Here is a 22,554-nt window from a genome sequence, read left to right as displayed (position 1 = left end):
ACCCTCCCAAGATACTCAAACGGGTCATCACCTGTTTCATACTGGGGAGCACCCAGCTTTATGTAATCGGTCATCTTGACCTTGCTCCCTCCAGATGAGCTAGGTTTAGGTACTTGGGTTTCTGGGACAGTAGGTTCTGCTGGTGGTGGAGGAGGTGCAACATCCCCTGGGTTAGGGTTTGTTGTACCTGGGTAGAAAGATGGGGGTGGGTACATAGGGTACTGTGGATATGGTGGGTAGAAAGGTAGGTATGGCATCTGAGAATGATAAGGGTTAAAGCTAGGGTAATCCGATGTACCTCCCATCGAATACCCGGGATTCTGTGAAAAGGGTGGGTACTGGGGTGGTTGAACAAACCCCGAGGCCTGAGTGCCTCCTTGAGACTCTCCCATGCCCTCTTCAGACATGCTCACACCAAGGCTGCCATCCCTCCTCTGATCCACATCCATATCATCCCCCACATCTTCTGAAACTCCACCTTGAACTGTTCCCCTTCTGCTCACATCAAAAGACCTTCTAGGGTCCCTTGACGTTCTCTCCCTGCTAGACCTACAGGACATTGCCCTAGGCAATGCTGGAGGACGGGCATCCATGCCCTCGTCCTGAGGTGGTACTCCAATCAATCGTGCAGATCGACGAGTTCCTCTCATCTCACTTACTGAAAAATAGCACACAACACATAAACATTAGCATCAAATGGTTCATGTGCAAACACATGAACCCGCATCACATACATCACATATCATTAATGTACATGCATATAATCATGGCATTCCACATCATCATTCAAGACAGGACTCTACATCCTATCCTAGTGGACATGATTCTCCTATTGTGCTTGACCTTCTAGAACATCTATGAGCCCAACACTCTAGGTCCGACCATATGAACCTAAGGCTCTGATACCAATCTGTAACGACCCGAAAACCGGACCGCTACCGGCGCTAGGATCCAGATCGGCTTAAGGCCGCCGGGACCCGTAGCAAGCCTAACATACATCCTGTATACCTGTTTAATCCCATACATGATCAACAATTACATAAAAATTTTGAACTTTTCTCATTCATTTACCAAACTTAACTTGTGCATGCACAACTCATAAGCATAACCATCCACCCCACACTGGAGTCCTCATCAATACTCCAATGGGGTAACATAACATATAATAAGTTTGGTTTACATAAACAGTGATAAAACATTCTATAGATCATGTACAAAGGGATTAACTAACATACTAGGGTCAAGCACATCTCTAAACCTCAATACTCGTCATTACATTACATTACATTACTATACATTACATCATCCTCATGTCCACATCTAACTATTACGTAAAACTTGACTTTACTCTTGCTGACATTCTGATCTAGCCCGTACCTGCAAACTTGGGGGATTAAGGAAATGGGGTGAGCTACTAGAGCCCAGTGAGCAGAATAATAAAACATTTAAAACACATGCTATCATGGAATGCATCACATCACAGACAAATCATATCAAGGATGGTTTTGTCACCAATAGTCCTCTACATATCCAATAGTGCCAGGGGCGTAGAATGGGCCTCGACCTGGTCTTTCTCTTAACATAACATACATAACATAACATTCCTATAATGCCAGGGCCGTAGAATGGGCCTCGACCTGGTCTTTCTCTTAACATAGTGCCAGGGGCGTAAAATGGGCCTCGACCTGGACTTCCATACCATACCATATCACATCATGTCATCATCATCTCATATCATACGAGGACTAAAGGATCATCCAATACTCATCCACATCATCATCATATTATGCAATGCAACATATTCGTGAATTCTAATGCAAACAACCTAATTTATCTCATGGCATTCGTGATGCATGAACATGCTCAAAATCTGATTTATTTACTTTGAAACATAAAGAGTTATTCCACTCACATCAGGCTAGCTCTGACAAGACACTGAAGCAGCTGTCTCACTGCTGGGGTCCTCGGTTCCTCGGGTCCGAACCTACACAGGTGGACTCAAATGAGGGACCAAACATACATGAACATGACTCTAAAATACTCCCCAAAAATCCCCTAAAACACCTTAAAACAATCATAGAAATCATGCAAAGGAAGGCTGGACAGGGCACTTTCGGCGGCAGGTTCGGCGGCCGAAAGTCCCTCCAGAGACGAAAGTCATGCACCTTCGGCGGCACTTTCAGCGGCCGAAGGTTCCTTCCAGAGACGAAACTCATGCATGTTCGGCGGCACCTTCGGCGGCCGAAACTCCCTTCCAGAGCCGAAAGTCCACTTTCGGGAGCAGGGTTCGGCAGCCAAAGGCTTGCCTCCGCAGGCAGGTTCGGCGGCTGAAAGTCCCTTCGGCTGCCGAACCTGAGTTCTTCCAAAGGGCAGAACTCAGCCTCCACAATGCTCATTTGCCTCCCAAACCATTCAACTCAAACACAACACTTCCACAACATGCATACACACATACATAAGCTCCTAGGGGCTTCAAACTATCCTAAACCCCAACTACAACACATCAAGCATAAATAAACAACCCACATTGTTTAAAAACTCAACATAACCCAAAAACTCAATATAAACCTAAACATGTATTTCTACCCCACAAATCTTATAAAACTTGTTTAAAATATGGGATGAGCTAAAGATCTACTCTTACCTCTTGAAGATCGAGAGGAGAGGCGATCCAACTCGGAGATGGGGGAGATCTAGCTCCTTGGGTCTCCAAGCTCCAAAACTTGCTCAAAGCTCACAAATCTTCAAAAACCAAGCAAACACTTGTTAAAACTTGAAAGATTGGAGGAAAATCGTCAAAAACGACCATGGGAGAGCATGGACTCACTGTTGGCCGAAAATGGGGAGAAAGCTCGCCTGTTTCGGCCATGGAGCCCTTTTATAGGGGCTGGCCAGACCACTTTCGGCAGCCTAAAGTGCCTCCAAAACTCATGCAAGTTCAGCGGCCGAACATGGGGTTCGGCGGCCGAACATGGGGTTCGGCGGCCGAACCTGAGCCACTTTCGGAAGCCTAACTTGCCCCCCTAAACTATCCCATGTTCGGCGGCCGAACTTGAGGTTCGGCGGCCGAACCTGGAAATGCCTCCATAGTCTTTTTCATTCAAATTTCAATTTCTTTCTTACTTAAAATCATAAAATACATTAAAACATTTTATGAAAACATGATTTTACCCTTCTAGAGGTTTTCGACATCCGAGATTCCACCGGACGGTAGGAATTCCGATACCGGAGTCTAGCCGGGTATTACACAATTGGTCATAATTTCAAGTGGCTACTTGCACTACTCATGGTCACTTAACCAGAATAATAGATTTATTTAATGCTCTCTCTTTTTTTTTTTTTCTTTTTCTTTGGTACCTTGAACATCTTATTTCTTTGATAAAAGTTCCACTAAAAATAAAAATTTATGGCTTTAGTAAGTCCTAGTTATACTCCATAAATGCCTTAATCATGCAAGCACACACATTTTGTTCAAGCTCAACTATTTATGCTTTAAGACAATTATCAAAGATTATTGCAAGCAATATGAAAACCAAACAAATCATCAACATAAATGCTAACATACTATTTATGATTCAATCCAAATTTCAAAGAGTTTAAAAGTGAGAGGAATAATCAAATTGTAATGCTTAGCCAAAATTCCTATTAAAATGCATAAAAAGAAATAAAAGGAAATGTATGAAAAATGAAAAAAAATGCAAAATAAAATAAGAAATAAGAAAATGCAATATATATAGTTTTTCTCCCCTACGCTTGACTAATACATTGCCCTCACTATGTACAAAAATAAAAAGTTATATAAAGAGGGTTAGAATAGTACTCCCTTAGTCAAGTTGAAATGGGCAAGGTATAAGGTAAGGCTCAAGTAATTGGTGGAGGGAAAGAGATCCCAACATGATCAAGTAAGAAGTGTAGCACGCTTTTGTGTTGGTTATAACCCATCCTATATTGCTTCCATGTACTCATGAAGTAACATGATTAGTTTCTCCTTTTTTAAGTAAAATGTGTCTCCACCCCCTAGGTCTGAATTTTTAAGGTGATTGGGCAGCACTTTAAACTTAATCTCATGTTCCTTCATAACATTTAGCTACTATTATGAGTTTCATTTGGGTAAATCTATGGGCAAACCTGACCTAGGCAATAGCAGAATGCTATTTAGAGCATGAACAATCTCTTTTAATCTTTTATCAGCAACAATTTGCTTATTTAATGGTTTTGAATTGTCCATGTACATACCCCTGTATTGAGCACTATTCAACTTATCATCAACATTTAATTCAAATTTATTTTGGCTTAAAGTATCAAAAACATCTATGCCATCAACATGAGTTACATCACTAGAATATTACAAATAATCATAAACATTAAATTTAATCACTTCTCCATCAAATTTTATAGTGAGTGTATCATCATGTACATTTATTTTGGTTCTAGTCATGCTGAGAAAAGGCATACCCAACAAAATATTAGATGCAATATTAGCTTTATCCTCTTTCATGTCAATGATGTAAAAATCTGCATAAAAAATTAATCCATCAACTTGAACTAGGACATCTTCCAAAACACCCTCATGATAAACAATGGATCTATCAGCAAGTTAGATGGAAACATTTATTTTCTTTAAGGGACCAGCATTCAATGAATTATAAATAGATAAAGGCATGACATTAATTGAAAATCTAAGATCACACATAGTTTTTTTAAATATAAGATTATCAATAGTGCAAGAAATAGCAAACATGCCTCTATCATTGCATTTAGGAGGCAATTTCTTTTGAATAACAGCAAAAACATTTTTTCTCACACTTACCCTTTCACTCTTGGGTAGCTTTTTCTTTTTGGTACAGAACTCCTTCAAAAATTTTTCATACTTAGCCATTTGCTTAATAATATCAAGTAAATGAATTTTTATCTCAACCTTGCGAAAAGTTTCAAAAATTTCCTTTTTCTTCTTTTTTCTTTTTGTTATTGGCTAATCTTTCTGGAAATGGTGGAGGAACTTTGAATTGATCTTGCTATGTATTCTTAGTTGCCTTGTCCTCTATCTGTTATTCATGAATTATCTGCAACTTCTTCTCAGTGGTTTACCCAGAGGTTTGGGTAAATTTCTACTCAAATCTATCATTACTTTTTCGGTGGTTTGCCTAGAGATTTGGGCAAATTGCTGCTCAAATCCATTATTCTGTAGTTCCTTCTTGCTTCTCAAGATAATAACGCTGACATTCTGTTTTAGGTTAGCCACTATTTATGAAGGCAATTTTTCTTGTGATTGTAGCCAATACTGATGTGGCTACTTGGCTTATCTATTATTCCAAATTTTGCACGATATAAGCAAGAGACTTAATAATATTTTCAAAGGGCATACCTTGCTTTTGAGGAGGTGCTTGTTAAGTGTAATGATGCTGAAAATTTTCAAAATTGTTGGACCTTGCTTAGTTGAAGTTGGAGTAATCCCTCTGATCAAGCATGCCACATTTTTATTATATTTATTACTGCTTAATTACACATTTTTCTAGCTTAATTTATGTTTTTGTTATGTTTTTATAGAAAATGAAGAAAATGGAAAGTTTGAGAAAAAGTGCAGAAAAAGCTGGAAAAGTGATTGGGTCAAAGTGATTTGGCCAAATCACCCGCAGAAATCAGAAGCAGAAAGCTAAGGCAGAAATCTAGAGACAACACACAGAAACGATTTGGGCAAAGTGATCTGCCCAAATCACCCGCCCAAATCACACTGACGCCAGAAAATCCAGAAGCACGGGAAGAGAGGAAAATTCCAGATTCAAAAGCAGTAAAATCCTACCAAACTTCAAACTCTTCAAGACCAGTTCCAACTCAATTCTAAGAGTCACAAGAGAGTCTTTTCACCTAAGAAATTCCATTCACAATAAAATTCCAAGACAAAAGGGGAATCAAAGACTACAAAGATCAAGTCAAATTAGGATTTCAAAACCCTAATTGAATTGGAACTCTCCAGCTATAAAGAGGACAACAATTAAACCAGAAGGTCATCATCTTCTCATCATCGGCAGTTCTGCAAAAGCACAGCAGCAAGCCTGCGGCAGTCCCTATCTCTTTCTTTCTCTTCTCTTTTGTGATTTTGTCCACCATGAGTGGCTAAATACCTTCTTTCTAGTTGAAGTTGGAAATTTCAGATTTGTGATGAATTGGGAGATTTAATACTCCATTATTAAACTCTTGTTTATTTTCAATATTTATGCAACTTGATCTTTCTATAATTATTGCTTTGCTTTTAAAATCAATTAAGGCCTGTTGCTTTTAATTGCTTGAGTAATATATTGTTTGAATAATTTAGGTCCGTAATTGCTTAGGTTATTTAATCATAAGTATAATCAGTTGCATAATCTAAACTTGACCACGCGGTTGGCAAGGTTAGAGTTGGGTTTCTCTAAGTCCTAATGCAGTTAACAGTTGTTCGATGCTAAAAGCCCCAAGAACGTTCCTTGGCAACTTGTTAGCTAGAGTTCGATTAGCGAACGTTTCCTAATCAAACTAAAACTTAGGAGGAATTTGGATTGTGATAAGCGTCTTCCACGTCCTAAACTAACTTATTGAAATAAATAAGAGTACCAAAAGGTCAATGATCAATTCTAAACAAACTGAAATTCATCCATGCTTCAACTAGAATCCTTTTCCCATTGAAATTCTTATCTTTTAAATTATTGCTTTATCTTGCTATTTAGTTTTAATTCATTACCATCAAATCAAACCCCCCTCTTTTATTTACTTTTGTTATTTGTCCAAGTCATTAATAGGAAAATTCGTAGTGTCAAATCCCTGTGGTTCGACCCTATTGCCACTATCTGCAAATTAATTTGTTGGTTGATAATAGGTTTATTTTTTACGGATTCAACAACCGCTATCAAAAATTGGCGCCGTTGCTGGGGATTTGATCTAACTAATGTACTTTCCTTTTATGACCAGGGCTGATCGTAAAGAAGCTCTTCTTTACGATCCAAAAATTGAACGTATTGCCAAGAGCTTGAGAAAGCAAGCAAACTTGAGGAACCAAGCCTCAAAACCATCTACATCAGCATCGGCAACAAATCTGGTGTCTACCATTCGATCTGCCACTGAACCATCTGAAACACCTGCTGCTGCACCTGTACCTGCTGTAGAATTTATTAAATCAGCCGCAACACCTGCTGCTGCTGCACTTATACCAGAAACTGAGATACAATCTGCTGCACAAGTTACTGAGGAACCTGCTGTTGCACCTGTTGAATAAAGTTGCTGAACCAATTGCTGAAACTGTTGTACATGCTGCACTTTTTGAATCTATTGCTGCACAAGCTGCTACACTCATAATCAGCCCCTAAAATTGCACCAAAACCAGCCCAAAAACCAGAAATTTTTGCCAACAAAATCCCAGAACCAGCCCCTAAAACAGCAACTGAACCAGCTGCTATAAAGACAGTCATAGCAGCACCTAAAGAGGCAGAAAATGTAGCAGCCACTGTTCTTGAACCAGCTGCTGTCCTTGCTGAATTTGAAGCTAAAAACGTTGAGGCAAGAGCTCCAATGGCACAAGAAAAAACTCTTCGCGAACTAGCAACACCCTTGAATGATCAAGCACTATGGTGCATCACTTACCCACCTTTGGCAACCCCTTTTGAGCTCAAAACCGGATTAATTCATCTCCTTCCAAAATTCAGAGGTCTAAAAAATGAGGATCCACACAAGCACCTCAAAGAATTTCACATTGTGTGCTCAACAATGAGGCCTCAAGGTATTTTCGAAGAGCATGTTAAATTAAGAGCTTTTCCCTTTTCTCTTGATGATTTTGCCAAAGAATGGTTATTCTATTTACCACCTGGATCCATCACTTCATGGGATGGGATGGTTAGAGTCTTCTTGAGCAAATACTTCCCAACCTCAAAAGCTATTGGCATCAGAAGAGAGATCAGTTGCATCAAGCAAAAGGATTATGAAGAGCTATATGAATATTGGGAAAGATTCAATCGATTGTGCACAAGCTGCCCTCAACATGACATCTCTGATAAGTCACTCATTGAATACTTCTATGGAGGTTTGCTACCTTCAGAAAGAAAGTTCATAGATGCAGCATGTGGAGGATCAATTGAAGACAAGTCACCTCAAGCCATAAGGAATTTAATTTCCACCATGGCAGCAGCCTCACAGCAATTTGGAGACCAAGAACAGCCACTAAGAAGGGTGAATGAGGTGAGTACATCCACTTTAGCATCCCAAATTTCTGATCTCACCAATGCTGTCCGTAGCCTTGTTGTGGGTCGAGCCCAACAAGTCCAGCAGATTCAGCAGCCCAAACCATGTGGAATATCTGCAAACTTGAGCCACCCTACTGACCTATGTCCCTCCCTTCAAGAAGAGGACCAGCAAGTAGGAGGATTTAATGGGCAAAGGAGGTATGATCCCTATTCTAACACCTACAACCCAGGTTGGAGGGACCATCCGAACTTCAGTTATGCAAGGGCCAATCAATATCCAAGCTATCAACAAAGAAATCCAGCCCAAGCAGCACCTCAAAAGTCCAACACTCCCCTTGAAGAGATTGTGAAATCCTTAGCAAATTCGGTGCAAAACCTTGAGCAGCAAATGGCCACTTCAATGAGTAAGCTTGAATCACAAGGAAAGCTACCCTCCCAAACTGAGATAAATCCAAGGCAGAATGCTAGTGCCATCACATTGAGAAGTGAAAAAGAGCTTCAAGACAGCAGGCTTGAGAAAATGCAAAAACAGGTCACTGAAGAGAATCTACCAGAAAGTGATCAGGGCAGTCGATCTGCCCAAATCACAGACCCAATTGATGGACAGACAGTACTGCCCAGCAGTGGCGATTTGCCCAAATCCTCAGAGAAGACATAAAATGATTTGTTCAAATCAATGACCCAGGCATAATTCAGCTCCAAACGGACCAAGGCAGATCAGCAACTAGAAGAAAAATTTAAGGTACCTCCTCCCTTTCCCAAGAGATTTGCAAGATCACAAAAAGAAAAAGAAGAGAAAGAAATACTTGCAACCTTTCGCAAAGTGGAGATCAACATACCTTTGCTTGATGATGTCAAACAAATACCAAGGAACACCAGCCAGGAGGATGAGGAGAACAGGAAAATTTTGAAAGGAACAGAAATAGAAGAGACAGCATGCTGGTCCAGAGGCGATTTGCCCAAATCACTTGTACAGACAGAATCTGATTTGCCCAAATCACTTGAACAGGCAGAAATCAAATCAACAATGCAGACAGATTTTGATTTGCCCAAATCATCAGTGCAAGCAGAATTCGATTTGCCCAAGTTCAGTACCAGATTGCAGCCACCTTTTATGGAGAAATATGAATTGGAGTTCAAAGTGCTGCCCAATCACCTCAAAAATTCAAACATAGAGGCTAGAAGCACACCTCACTTGGAAGAGGAGAAATTAATCATGTTACTTCATGAGTACATGAAAGAAATAGGATGGGTTATAACCAAAACGAAAGGTGTGCTGCACTTCTTACTTAATTCTGTTGGAATCCTTTTCCCTCCCCCCATTACTTGAGCCTTGATCAAGTTAGAAAAGTCCAGCCCGCGACTTTAAACTAGGGCGCTACTAGGAGGCAACCCAGCAGAGGCGATTTGTGCAAATCGATGGGAAAATCAGCAGAACTTAACTATAGCAGAGGTAATTTGGCCAAGTGATTTGCCCAAATCACTGTCCAAATCACCAGTACAAGCAGATTCTGACTTGCCCAAATCGCTGGAACAAACAGACAGAATAGAGAGTGATCTACCCAGATCACCAGACCCAGCGCCAGATAATCTGCCCAAATCAGTCAGCAGACAGCAAGCAGCAGACCAGACAGCATACTGTTCACTGCTGGTTGCGGGTGATTTGCCAAATCGCCAGAACAGGCAAATACTGACTTGCCCAAATCACTGGAGCAGACAGACATAACAAAGGGTGATTTGATCAAATCACCAGAACAGGTAGATCATGGTCTGCCCAAATCAGTAAGCAGACAGCAAGCACCAGATCAGACAGCAACTGCACCAGATCTGAAACCACTACCAAGGCACCTCAAATACGCCTACTTGGGGGCTAGAAAAACACTTCCAGTCATAATTTCCAATCAGTTAAGCCAAGAAGAGGAAAAACTCCTAAAAGTATTGAGGAAACACAAGAAAGCAATTGGGTGGACCTTGGAGGACATAAAAGGCACCTCAAGACCATTTGGCGGAGGCTCATCTCATCAGAATCAAAGACAGGATGCAGCACATGGAGCTCCTGCTACAACTGCTGGTGGACAATTTTTTGCACACAGACCATCATCACCAGTGATTTGGCCAAGTGATTTGCCCAAATCACTTGACCAAATCACCTACTGGCCAGGAAGTCCCTTTCTCTCTTCTTTTCCTTTATATGTTTTACATTGAGGACAATGTTTGGACTAGGTGTGGGGGTATTGGGGGAATATTTTTGCACTGTTTGCACTATCTTTTACTTTCTTTTTATTTCTTTTTCCATCTTTTTACCCTATTACACACACCAAAATTTTTTATTTCACACATTTTTTCTTTTGCACACATCTTTCACTTCTGCACATACACACAAAATTTTGTTTTAGCCTATTGCTCTACTCAGCATAGATGACAAAGTTAAAAGAGCTTCCTATCTCATGACCCCATTAAATTTTCCAACCCTTTAAGCCTAAATTGAATCATTTACAGTATGTTACCTTCACCTAGGAAGTTTTCCTCTTGAATTGAATCTTTAAATCTGCTGAGGTCAAGGGAAATAAAAATACAAATACATGCAAATAAAAAGTTAGTGTAACTCCCTATGAGCTGATTTACCCAAACTGTTATGAAAAGAAAAACCAGCACAAAGCACAAATCATAAACCTGTTCCAATGGTCAAATGAGCTAAGAACAGAGCTAGTAGCCACTTGAACAAGTGACTAACTGAGTAACAGGGGGTGGGTATCACCAATATGCACCTTCCCGTAAAAAGGTTGGTGACTTTTTCAGGCAAGAATAAAGAAAAAGTGCTGCTGAATAAAAAGTGTGTTTAAAAAGAAGGGCAAGTTACTCTTAGAGGGCTGCATCAAGCTTAAAACAAAAGAATAAGCATGATTGAACCAAAAACCTTTCTCTTGGCCATGGTAGGTGAAAGGAAACAAGAAAAAGGGAGAACAACCTTAGTGCATGTACTCTATACTGTGATACTTCAATTTGGGAGTCTAGGGGGGCTGATTAAGTGGTACTTAGGCTCAAAAGAAAAAAAGGGGCTTGATTGACTAAGTTCTTTGTTGCTTGAGGACAAGCAAAAGGCTAGGTGTGGGGGTATTTGATCAAGCATAATTTAGCCACATTTTTATTATATTTATTACTGCTTAATTACACATTTTTCTAGCTTAATTTATGTTTTTGTTATGTCTTTGTAGAAAAGAAAGAAAATGGAAAGTTTGAGAAAAAGTGCAGAAAAAGCTGAAAAAGTGATTGGGTCAAAGTGATTTGGCCAAATCACCCGCAGAAATCAGAAGCAGAAAGCTAAGGCAGAAATCTGGAGATAACACACAGAAACGATTTGGGCAAAGTGATCTGCCCAAATCACCCGCCCAAATCACACTGACGCCAGAAAATCCAGAAGCGCGGGAAGAGAGGAAAATTCCATATTCAAAAGCAGTAAAATCCTACCAAACTTCAAACTCTTCAAGACTAGTTCCAACTCAATTCTAAGAGTCATAAGAGAGTCTTTTCACCCAAGAAATTCCATTCACAATAAAATTCCAAGACAAAAGGGGAATCAAAGACTACAAAGACCAAGTCAAATTAGGATTTCAAAATCCTAATTGAATTGGAACTCTCCAGCTATAAAGAGGACAGCAATTAAACCAGAAGGTCATCATCTTCTCATCATCGGCAGTTCTGCAAAAGCACAGCAGCAAGCCTACGGCAGTCCCCATCTCTTTCTTTCTTCTTCTCTTTTGTGATTTTGTCCACCATGAGTGGCTAAACACCTCCTTTCTAGTTGAAGTTGGAAATTTCAGATTTGTGATGAATTGGGAGATTTAATACTCCATTATTAAACTCTTATTTATTTTCAATATTTATGCAACTTGATCTTTCTATAATTATTGCTTTGCTTTTAAAATCAATTAAGGCCGGTTGCTTTTAATTGCTTGAGTAATATATTGTTTGAATAATTTAGGTCCGTAATTGCTTAGGTTATTTAATCATAAGTATAATCAGTTGCATAATCTAAACTTGACCACACGGTTGGCAAGGTTAGAGTTGGGTTTCTCTAAGTCCTAATGCAGTTAACAGTTGTTCGATGCTAAAAGCCCCAAGGACGTTCCTTGGCAACTTGTTAGCTAGAGTTCGATTAGCGAATGTTTCCTAATCAAACTAAAACTAAGGAGGAATTTGGATTGTGAGAAGCGTCTTCCACGTCCTAAACTAACTTATTGAAATAAATAAGAGTACCAAAAGGTCAATGATCAATTCTAAACAAACTGAAATTCATCCATGCTTCAACTAGAATCCTTTTCCCATTGAAATTCTTATCTTTTAAATTATTACTTTATCTTGCTATTTAGTTTTAATTCATTACCATCAAATCAAACCCCCCTCTTTTATTTACTTTTGTTATTTGTCCAAGTCATTAATAGGAAAATTCATTGTGTCAAATCCCTGTGATTCGACACTATTGCCACTATCTGTAAATTAATTTATTGGTTGATAATAGGTTTATTTTTTACGGCTTCGACAACCACTATCACCCTCTGTCTTGGATTGCATGTATTGGAGTAGGGGTCATACCTCCTTTGGCCATTAAACCCTCATTATTTCTCATCAACTTGAAGAGAAGAACACATATTTGTTGGGTGTCCTACCGTGGCATAGATCCCACAGGGTCTGGAGCCTATTGAGCTTGACCTACAACCAAACTTTATACAATAAATGTTAAATCAACAATTTGTGAGGCCAATGAAGATGTAATTACCTCATTGATTCTCCTAGGTGGTTCCTTTTGATCTCTGTATTGTTTTAAGGTTGCTGCCATGATGGAGATTAGATCTCTTATGGCATGAGGTGTCTTGTCCTTAGTTGATCCTCCACATGCTTGCATCAATCAATCTCCTTTCAGAAGGTAACAAACCTCCATAGAATTATTCAGTAAGGGATTTTTTAGAGATGTCATGTTGAAGGCAGCTTTTGCACAACCATTTGAATTTTTTTCAATATTCATATAGCTCCTCAGGATCCTTTTGCTTGATACCACTGATCTCTCTTCTGATGCTAATAGTCTTTGAGGTTGGAAAGTATTCGCTCAAGAAGGCCCTCACCATCCCAGCCCATAAGGTAATAGATTCGAGTGACAAGTAGAATAACTAGTCTTTAGCAGATTCATCAAGGGAGAAAGGAAAGGCTCTCAGTTTAACATGTCCTTCAGTTATACCTTGGAGCCTCATGGTTGAGCAAACAATATGGAATTCTTTGAGATGTTTGTATGGATCCTTATTTTCTAGACCTCTGAATTTTGAAAGAAGATGAATCAATCCAATTTTCAATTCAAAAGAGAATGTGATGCACAATGGTGTTTGATCGCCTACAGGGGCTGTTAATTCACATAGGGTCCTTTGTTGTGCCATTGGAGCTCTTTCTTTGATGATTTCAGCCTTTAATTCAACAAGGATAGCAACTGGTTAAAGAATAGTAGCTATCGTCTTTTCCGCGTCTTCAGGTGTTGTTGTGACTGCCTCTATAGCAGCTGGTTTAGCTGCTGTTCTAGGGGCTGGTTCTACAATTTTTTTTAATAAAATTTTTTTGTTCTTGGGCTAATTCTTTTCAGGCTACAGAAGTGGATGCTGATGAGGTTCATTTCCTTCATTTGGCTTATTTTTGCAAGTTTTTTGCCGTCCTTTCAATCTCAAGATCGCAAAACAAATCTTCTTCACAATCAAACCTAGTCACGAAAATAAATAAATTAGTTTAAATCAATTCTCCGGCAACGACGCCAATTTTTAATGGGTGTTGAACCCATAAAAAATAATCTATTAAAGATCAACACATATGAATTGTGTATAAAGTGAATAGGATCGAATCAGTAGGAAATTAACACTAAGAATTTCCAAACAATGACTAAGAAAATAAGCAATAAAAGTAAAAAGGAGGGGTTTGATGAAGAATGAAATCAAAATAAAGATAATAAAAGAAATCAAATAATAAAAAAAGAATCAAATTAATGCAAATAAATTCTAGTTGAAGATTAGAATCCATTTCAGTTTTGGAAATTGATCATAGAAATAAAAATACCTTTATTCATTCTAATAAATTAATTATAGTTATGGAAGACGCTTCTCATAACCAATCTCTCCTTAGGTATAAATTAATTAGAAAACTTTCGCTAATTAACTTTAGTCAACAAATCGCCCAAAGAACGTCTTTGAGATTTTAATTTATCAACTGTTTTAAGAATTAAAGAGACTCAATTCTAACCAACAAATCAAATCACGTGGTGAGTTCAAGCTAGATCATACAATTTCTTAGTGGGTTACATTAATTGTTACTTATTGTTGAATAACTTAAGCAATTACGAACTTCAAGCATCCAAACTAATAATATATCACTTTGAAAATATGAACAATGGGGCCTATTGATAAAAAAACAAAGTAATAATAATATTAAGAACTGAAATTGCATAAATATTAAAAGAATAAAAGATGAATAATTATGTTTAGATCTCACAATTCATAGATAAACTGAAATTTTAACCTAACTCCAACTAGAAATAAAGAGTTTATCCACTCATGGCTTGAAATAAAATACAAAAGAAAAAGAGAGAATCGACTTAAAAGATAGATAGAAGATTATGGATGTTGCAGCTGTCCACAAAGATGGGCTTAAATAGGTGCTTAACCCTAGTAGAGTTCTTTTGAAAATAGAAAATCTTATTTGCTTCAATTTAGGAATTCTTCTTTAATATGTTTGCATTCAGGAGAGAACTCCTTGATTTGAGGAGGACATCATGCCACATTGAAGGAGGAAAAGTAAAGTGGGTCCCGCAGCTTTGAATGAGGAGACATAGTCTTTTTATTTTCAAATTTGAATTTTTTCCACTCACTGCCAGGTCTCTGTGTAGATTATTGATTTGCTCAGTGGTTTAGACAAATCACTAGTCAAATCCACCATCCAGAATATAGTTAACTTAGCTCGCGAGTCTAGGTAATTTTTGACTTCTGTGAAGCATGATCATCTAGTGGGTTTGCCTAAATCGCTTATCAAGTTAATTTTAGTGCTTTTTAACACTTTTTATCAAATCTTCTCCTCTTTGCTTTTCTACGAAATATCATTGAAAAAATACAAAATTAGTTAGAAAAAAAATACTCAATTCAATGCTAAGAACAATATGAAAAATGTGTTGAAATTACGTTCGATCAGTTAGCCAAATGGCTATGCAGGTCAGTCTTCCCATCATACTTGTACAAGGAAGGTAGTTTGAATTTATTCGAAAAAATCTCAGGGTCTCAGGTAGGATATCATAAGAGAGGGGGAAACATCTCCAATCCCGAATTCATCGTCTAATTGCCCCTTTTGAATTTTTCTTACAGCATCCATCAACCTCGCATCCAGCTGCCCACCTTCATGGTTTCTGGGTTTTGTACCTTCAATTTCTCGGCTTTCTGCTGTCCTTTCCTATGTGTCATCTCTATTCTCCTTCATACGAATATTCTGGTTCCCTTGCGGGATGCCATTCCCCACTCGTTCCTTCAGGAGTTCTGTTAATATTCTCAATTTCTCTGAAAGCTACTCTTGGGTCAACTACTCATTCCCGGAAAGATTTTTCACACTCGTGAGGATTCTGTTGTTGCCTACTTTGGTGGTGTCGTTATCCTCCATATTGCGATTAAAAGTGACAGGATTAGAAAACACCGCAAGAAAGAACTAAAGCACACAATCACAACATTTATATTCCTATATGAACATTTTTAGTTCCCACAAACAGCGCTAATGCTGCTGCACCAGTTTCTATTTTAGGTCTGGATCTGCAAAATGATAAAAACACTGAGTGGTTAGGTAGACAAAACTTCTGATACTTAAATCGATAAAAAGATTCAAAAGTGTATTTAGTGAAAGGATAAATAATGAGATCAGATCTACGTATCAAACCGCATCCTAATAGGATTTGAAGTTTGTTATTAAATTTTGGTAGAACAAAAATTCCTTATTTGATTCTTATTTAGAATTAATATATAACATTTCTATAATTATATAATTTTTAACCTGTTAGTTTTTTTTTTAAGCAAAACTACTAATTGTATTAATAAAATTCCATCAAATAAAAAAGATATCATCCCAAACAGAGAGAGACGATTATGCATAATAGATTCTCTAGCCAAAGTATGAGCAGCTAGAGTAGCATTACGATGAACCCATCTAAAAGAAATAACAATTCTAGAGTATAACAAAGATTTACAATCATTCAAAATCAAATCCCTGCATAAAATAATTTGGCAAAAATGCTCCTCAAGTGCCTGTCTAAACCCCTGCATAAGATAATTTGACAAAAATGCTCCTACTTCTTTCTCATCTCTCGAGCATAAATCATTAAAGTCTTCCGAACAAACCCACGGAAGAGAGATTCTACGAGATAAAACTCGAATAAGGTTCCAAGACTGACGACGTCGTTGCGATTCCGGAAACCCATAATAACAAGTAAACCTCTATTGAACATTACCTTCTGAAACAACCCAATCAATAAAATTTAAAGAAAAGTCAATCACAGAAACGGACACATGACTCTTCCACATTAACGAAAGACCTCCTCCCAATCCTTATTTATTGGCTGAGAAGCAACCATCAAAATGTAAAAAAACTATGAAAAAATTCCATACGAGAACTAAAAGCTTTTGTTTCCATCAAAAATAAAATATACGGCTTGTAACTAGTAACCAAATCCTTCAATGCATTAACTGTCCGAGGATTGCCGAGTCCTCGGCAGTTTCAACGCATGACGATCATTGCTTTTGGCTATCCCGACCTTTGACGGGATGAGCCGCTTCACTGTTGCCTGTAAAATTAACATTCGTAGGGGTGTTGTTAGAGGCATCCTGTTGAGAGGAAGGAAAACCTGTAATAACGTTATGTTTAGTGTTTATTGGCCTTTTTTTAGCATCATCATTTATTCGGGCTGCAATCTCCTCATCAAACTTATCAGGGACAATAACACTCCTCTCTAAATGATGCCATAAATTTGCCAAATAGATCTGCATATTCTGAAAATTGATTGGATTGTATGCGAGAAACATCCCACCATACAGAAATTATAAGTGACGATAGGAATATCTCTGAAATTTTTAATAGGGACAATAACATCTTTTTCTTTATCGATAGTCATTTGACACAGATCGCCTTCCATGAAAAAGAGTAAAGAAGAAGTTAGAATTAAAAAAGAGGAAAAGGCAAAAGTATCGAACCACAAAGGGACTACAGAGAAAAATTTGTGTGATTAATATACAACGAGCTGTTAGTTATAATGTTTATCATTTTAATATTATTACATTTATGTATATCCTAAATTTTGAAATTTTTCAATCAATTCTGAAATTAATTTAAATAATAAGATATCATACATGTTAAAATTGAAATATAATTGTAAATACTAAAATATTTAAGAGTATTTTTAACAATTTAATTATTCACCTTTCCACTTGTACTGTTTATAGATAGATTATGATTTTTTTTTCTTATTTTCTTATGTTTTCTTTTTTTATTAATTAATTTTCTAATATCATACTTTTATTTGGATGCTTTTTTTTTATTATTATTCCTTCCACTTTAACATAATATGGATTATAGATTATAATTTTTCTCCTATTCTCTTATGTCTTTATTATTATTATTATACATTGAATTCTGAGTTTTTTCTTTACTTTTTAATAGTTTTTTTCTAACTTTTATATTAATTTTTAATTAATGAAATTCATATTTTCACACTGATATTAATAAACTAAATATAATATACTATAAAAATTACTCTTTTATTTTTTTATCAAGAGTAATTGAGAAAATTTTTATTTTTAATTTTTAATTTTTAATTAATGAAATTCATATTTTCACACTGATATTAATAAACTAAATATAATATACTATAAAAATTACTCTTTTATTTTTTTTATCAAGAGTAATTGAGAAAACTTTTAATTTTAATTTATAATTTTTAATTGGATAAAGTTATTTTTTAATAAAACTATATCTATTAATAATGAAATTTGAGTGTAAACAAAAAAAACCCATCTAAATAATCAAGTAAAGATTTTTTTAATAATTCATAACTTTTAAATAAATTTAAATTTTTTTTTAATTAAAAATTGAGGATCGAGGAATAGAATTTGAGATCTCTCAAATTTATTTAATCAAATGTACTAACCATCAGATTAAGTATATGAGTATTAGATTTGAATATTTTTAATAATTAAAATTATATTCATTGATAGAATAGAGTTTAAATTTAAATAAAAAATAATGTAACCAATCAAAATAATTTTTTTAAATAAATATATTTTTTTAGCCAATTAAAATTGAAGGTAATATGTAATTATTAAACTTATCAAGCTTCTTTTGAAACATCTCATTGTTCCAGCTAAATAACAAAAAAACAAAGCTTTAAGCTATTCCTTGGGTGGTCCTGCCTTTTGGCATGCGTTTCTCTCGCCCGCTAGTGCGAGTGTCCTTAAAGTAGATGGAGTCCCGTTTTGCAACCCTAAACCTGGTCGGCGGCGATGAAGAGAACGAGGTTCTGCATCTCGAGGCGGTTGTTGATGAAGGTAAGTTAGGGGTTAACGAGTTCACTTTGGTGGGGCGTTTTATCACACATAGGAAGATCAATTTCGGAGCCATGCGCAACACCCTGTCGAATCTTTGGCGTCCAAGAATGGGTGTCTTCATGCAGGAGTTGGGACCGAAACTCTACATGTTTCAGTTCTTCCATGAGATTGATCTTAGCAGAGTGATACAGGACTATTTAGACTCCGTCAGGAGTTTTAACCAATATCGTTTGGTTAAGACGAAATAGGAGAAAAGAAGGACTATTTAGACTCCGTCAGGAGTTTTAACCAATATCGTTTGGCTAAGACGAAATAGGAGAAAAGATAAGCTGAAAGACTAAAAGTCTTATTGAAATTTCTCAAAAATTGAAAAGTGAAAAGTGTTTTCCTAATAGCCAAGGGAGGCTATTTATAATAGAAATAAAATAATCTTAATCCTAATAGGAGTCTAAAATCCTAATAGCCAAGGGAGGTTATTTACAATAGAAATAAAACTCTAATATGCAAAATAATCCTAATCCTAATAGGAGTTTAAAATCCTAATAGCCAAGGGATGCTATTTATAATAAAAATAAAACTCTAATATGCAAAATTATAAAAATACCCAAAATATCCAAAATAATAATTAAAATATAAAAGTTAGCACCGGTCCAAGTCTGTCATAAAATCCATGGCTAGTTGTTCCGTGTCATTCCCTTCCACTTGTAAAGAGCTCGTCCTCGAGTTGTCATCAGCAGGGTAGTACTGAAATAGATCCGTCACATTAAACGTCTTGGAAATTTTCATTTCATGTGGGAGGTCAAGAACATAGGCATTGTCATTGATCTTCTGAATGATCCGGAATGGACCAATCTTCTTGGCGTCAAGCTTTTTCTGTCCTCCACCACGCTCCTTGCGTAAATACACCATAACTTGGTCACCGACATTGAAGGACTTGAAACGCCTATATTTATCAGCTGTAGCTTTATATTTGTCATCAGCTTCTGTAAGGTATTGTTGTACCTGTTTGAAAACATATACGTGCTGCTTTGCCAAGTTGCTTGCTGCAATACTGTTGTAAGCAAATTCCACCTGGTCTTGGAGGTTTTCACTCTCCTTTGGACTCATCTTGTAATGAGGCAGATTCGGTAATTTTGATCCAGGAATGAGATCAATCTGATATTGGATATCCCGCAGGGGTGGAAGCTTTGATGATTCCTCCACTATCTTAGGAAACTCCTTCAGCAACTCTTTGACTGGCGGTGGTAAAGATGGTGCATCCTCCATTGTACTTTTTTCTTTTACCAATAAAGTCTGTGTGCCCCCAGATTTCTCAAGTGCGCCTGATAGCTTCTGCACTCCCGTAGAAATAGCAACAACATTCTTCCCTTCCACCTTAGAATGTTTCGCAGAACCGGAAGGCAAGATAGTAATCTTCTTTTGATTCCACATGAACATGTATTAATTCTCCTTCCCTTTATGCAAAGCATATCAACGTCGAATTGCCAAGGGCGACCTAGCAAAATTCCACAGCAATCCATATCCACAACATCACAATTAACAGGTTCAGTATAAGATTTACCGATCGAGATAGGCACGCTGCAGATTCTGTTGACCTCAATTGTCGGTCCTTCCTTGATCCATCCGACTTTGTAGGGTGAGGGGTGAGGCTGTGTAGGCAACTGTAATTTTTCTACCAATTGCTTAGCTATCAGATTCTCACAACTGCAGCTATCTATAATTAGCCTGCAAATTGCCTCTCCTACTCGACACTTTGCCTGAAAAATCTTCTTCCTTTGCGTCTCATCCTCCTGTTTTGTTGAACATAAGATTTTTTTCACCAAATAGGTGACTTTAGGATTGGCGGCCATAGGAATGGTGGCCACAGGATTGACGGCCACAGGATTGGCGACTGATTGGGGGTGTGCGGCAACGGCGGGTTGGTGGATTCCCTGCTGTAGGATCAGTTGTCTGATCATCTCCTTCAATTCTGCTAAGGATGCCTCAATCGCAGCAAGTCGCGCCTCTTGGTTATCTGCCATGGTCGACTTCGCTCTGATACCAATCTGATACAGGACTATTTAGACTCCGTCAGGAGTTTTAACCAATATCGTTTGGTTAAGACGAAATAGGAGAAAAGAAGGACTATTTAGACTCCGTCAGGAGTTTTAACCAATATCGTTTGGCTAAGACGAAATAGGAGAAAAGATAAGCTGAAAGACTAAAAGTCTTATTGAAATTCCTCAAAAATTGAAAAGTGAAAAGTGTTTTCCTAATAGCCAAGGGAGGCTATTTATAATAAAAATAAAATAATCCTAATCCTAATAGGAGTCTAAAATCCTAATAGTCAAGGGAGGCTATTTATAATAAAAATAAAACTCTAATATGCAAAATTATAAAAATATTCAAAATATCCAAAATAATAATTAAAATATAAAAGTTAGCCCCGGTCCAAGTCTGTCATAAAATCCATGGCTAGTTGTTCCGTGTCACAGAGTCGTGGATGGAGGTCCTTGGACGTTTAATAATTCCTTGCTGGTTACGCATCATCTGCAGGCCGGTGAAAATCCTGCTGAAGTGCCTCTGGTTGAGGCGTTGTTTTGGGTACAGGTCTTCAATGTTCCCGTTGGTTACTTCAACGAGTTGGTGGCTGAGCTGCTAGGGAACTTCATTGGCAGGTTTGTGAAGTATGACTCGGCTGCTATAACAAGAGGATGGCAGAGTTATATGAGGCTGCGGGTTGCTGTTGATATAAGGCAGCCATTGATACGTGCAAAGAAGGTGCACACCCAGGGTGGGAAAATAGTGACTGTGAGCTTCAAGTATGAGAGACTTTCTACTTTTTGTTACAACTGCGGAAGGATTGGGCATAAAGATCAGTTCTGCGAGGTTATGCTTGCTGCTTAAGTGCAGCCTGTTGAACGTGGTTGGGGACCTTGGATTAGAGCTGATGTGAGGCAGTCGATGGGCGCAGGTAATAAATGGCTCAGGGATCGTCAAGTGTGCACGCTACTGCCTGATACGGTGGAGCATGTTGTGTCTTCGGGAGCCTTCGTTCATGCCACGGGTTTTCTCAAAGGAGCAACTGGTGTGGCTCATGTGTCGAGTATGGATGCCCAGGATACTGCCATGGCAGCTGATGTCGAAGGCAATGAAGACTTCGTTGCTCTGTTGGAGGACTGAACATGAAGCAATAAAAAAGTTAAGGTAATATTAAGATTTCAATTTTAATAATTAACATTATGTTTTGTATAAATATAATTTAATTAGAAAAAATAAGATTTTCCATATGAATTTTTGATAGAGAAATTCTTATACTCACCTGTCATATATTTATTAACCAGGTATATAGTTGTATATATACTTTAATTTTCTTAAAATAACTTAATTATTAATTATTACTAATTTAATTAGTTATATAAATTAACTCTATTAATTTATTATAAATATTAATAAGATAAAGATATTGTAAATTAAATATTGATAATGAAAATGCCCATTTAAATTTGAATTATATAATTTAAAATAATTTATATTTTGATTAAATCTATACTTAATTCAAATAAGTTGTTCAATTTATTCATGATATCTATTTTTATTATTCGTCACTCCACAATTGATATAAAAATTTGAGAAATTAAAACAACAAAATAAGAGTAAGGGAAAATAGTTAATAATGAGACAAAATAATGAAGGTTTTTGTAAATATCTCTATAGAAATATACTATAATAAATTTTACTGAAAAATAATTAAAATTTAAAAACTG

The 22,554-nt window shown here is 37.1% G+C and overlaps 1 non-coding gene across 1 annotated transcript; it reads right to left on the bottom strand.

Annotated features, from left to right (window-relative positions):
* Positions 1-7,905: 7,905 nt before the first annotated feature.
* LOC122723922 lies at positions 7,906-8,012 on the bottom strand. The gene has a single exon (XR_006351117.1). It is a non-coding gene; the product is annotated as a small nucleolar RNA R71 (small nucleolar RNA).
* Between the last annotated feature and the right edge of the window lie 14,542 nt (positions 8,013-22,554).

The sequence above is a fragment of the Manihot esculenta genome, chromosome 6 (assembly GCF_001659605.2).
Source record: "Manihot esculenta cultivar AM560-2 chromosome 6, M.esculenta_v8, whole genome shotgun sequence".
Lineage (NCBI taxonomy): Eukaryota > Viridiplantae > Streptophyta > Magnoliopsida > Malpighiales > Euphorbiaceae > Manihot > Manihot esculenta.
The sequence above is the reverse complement of the archived record's forward strand: the minus strand, read 5'-3'. Positions and strand labels throughout refer to the sequence as shown.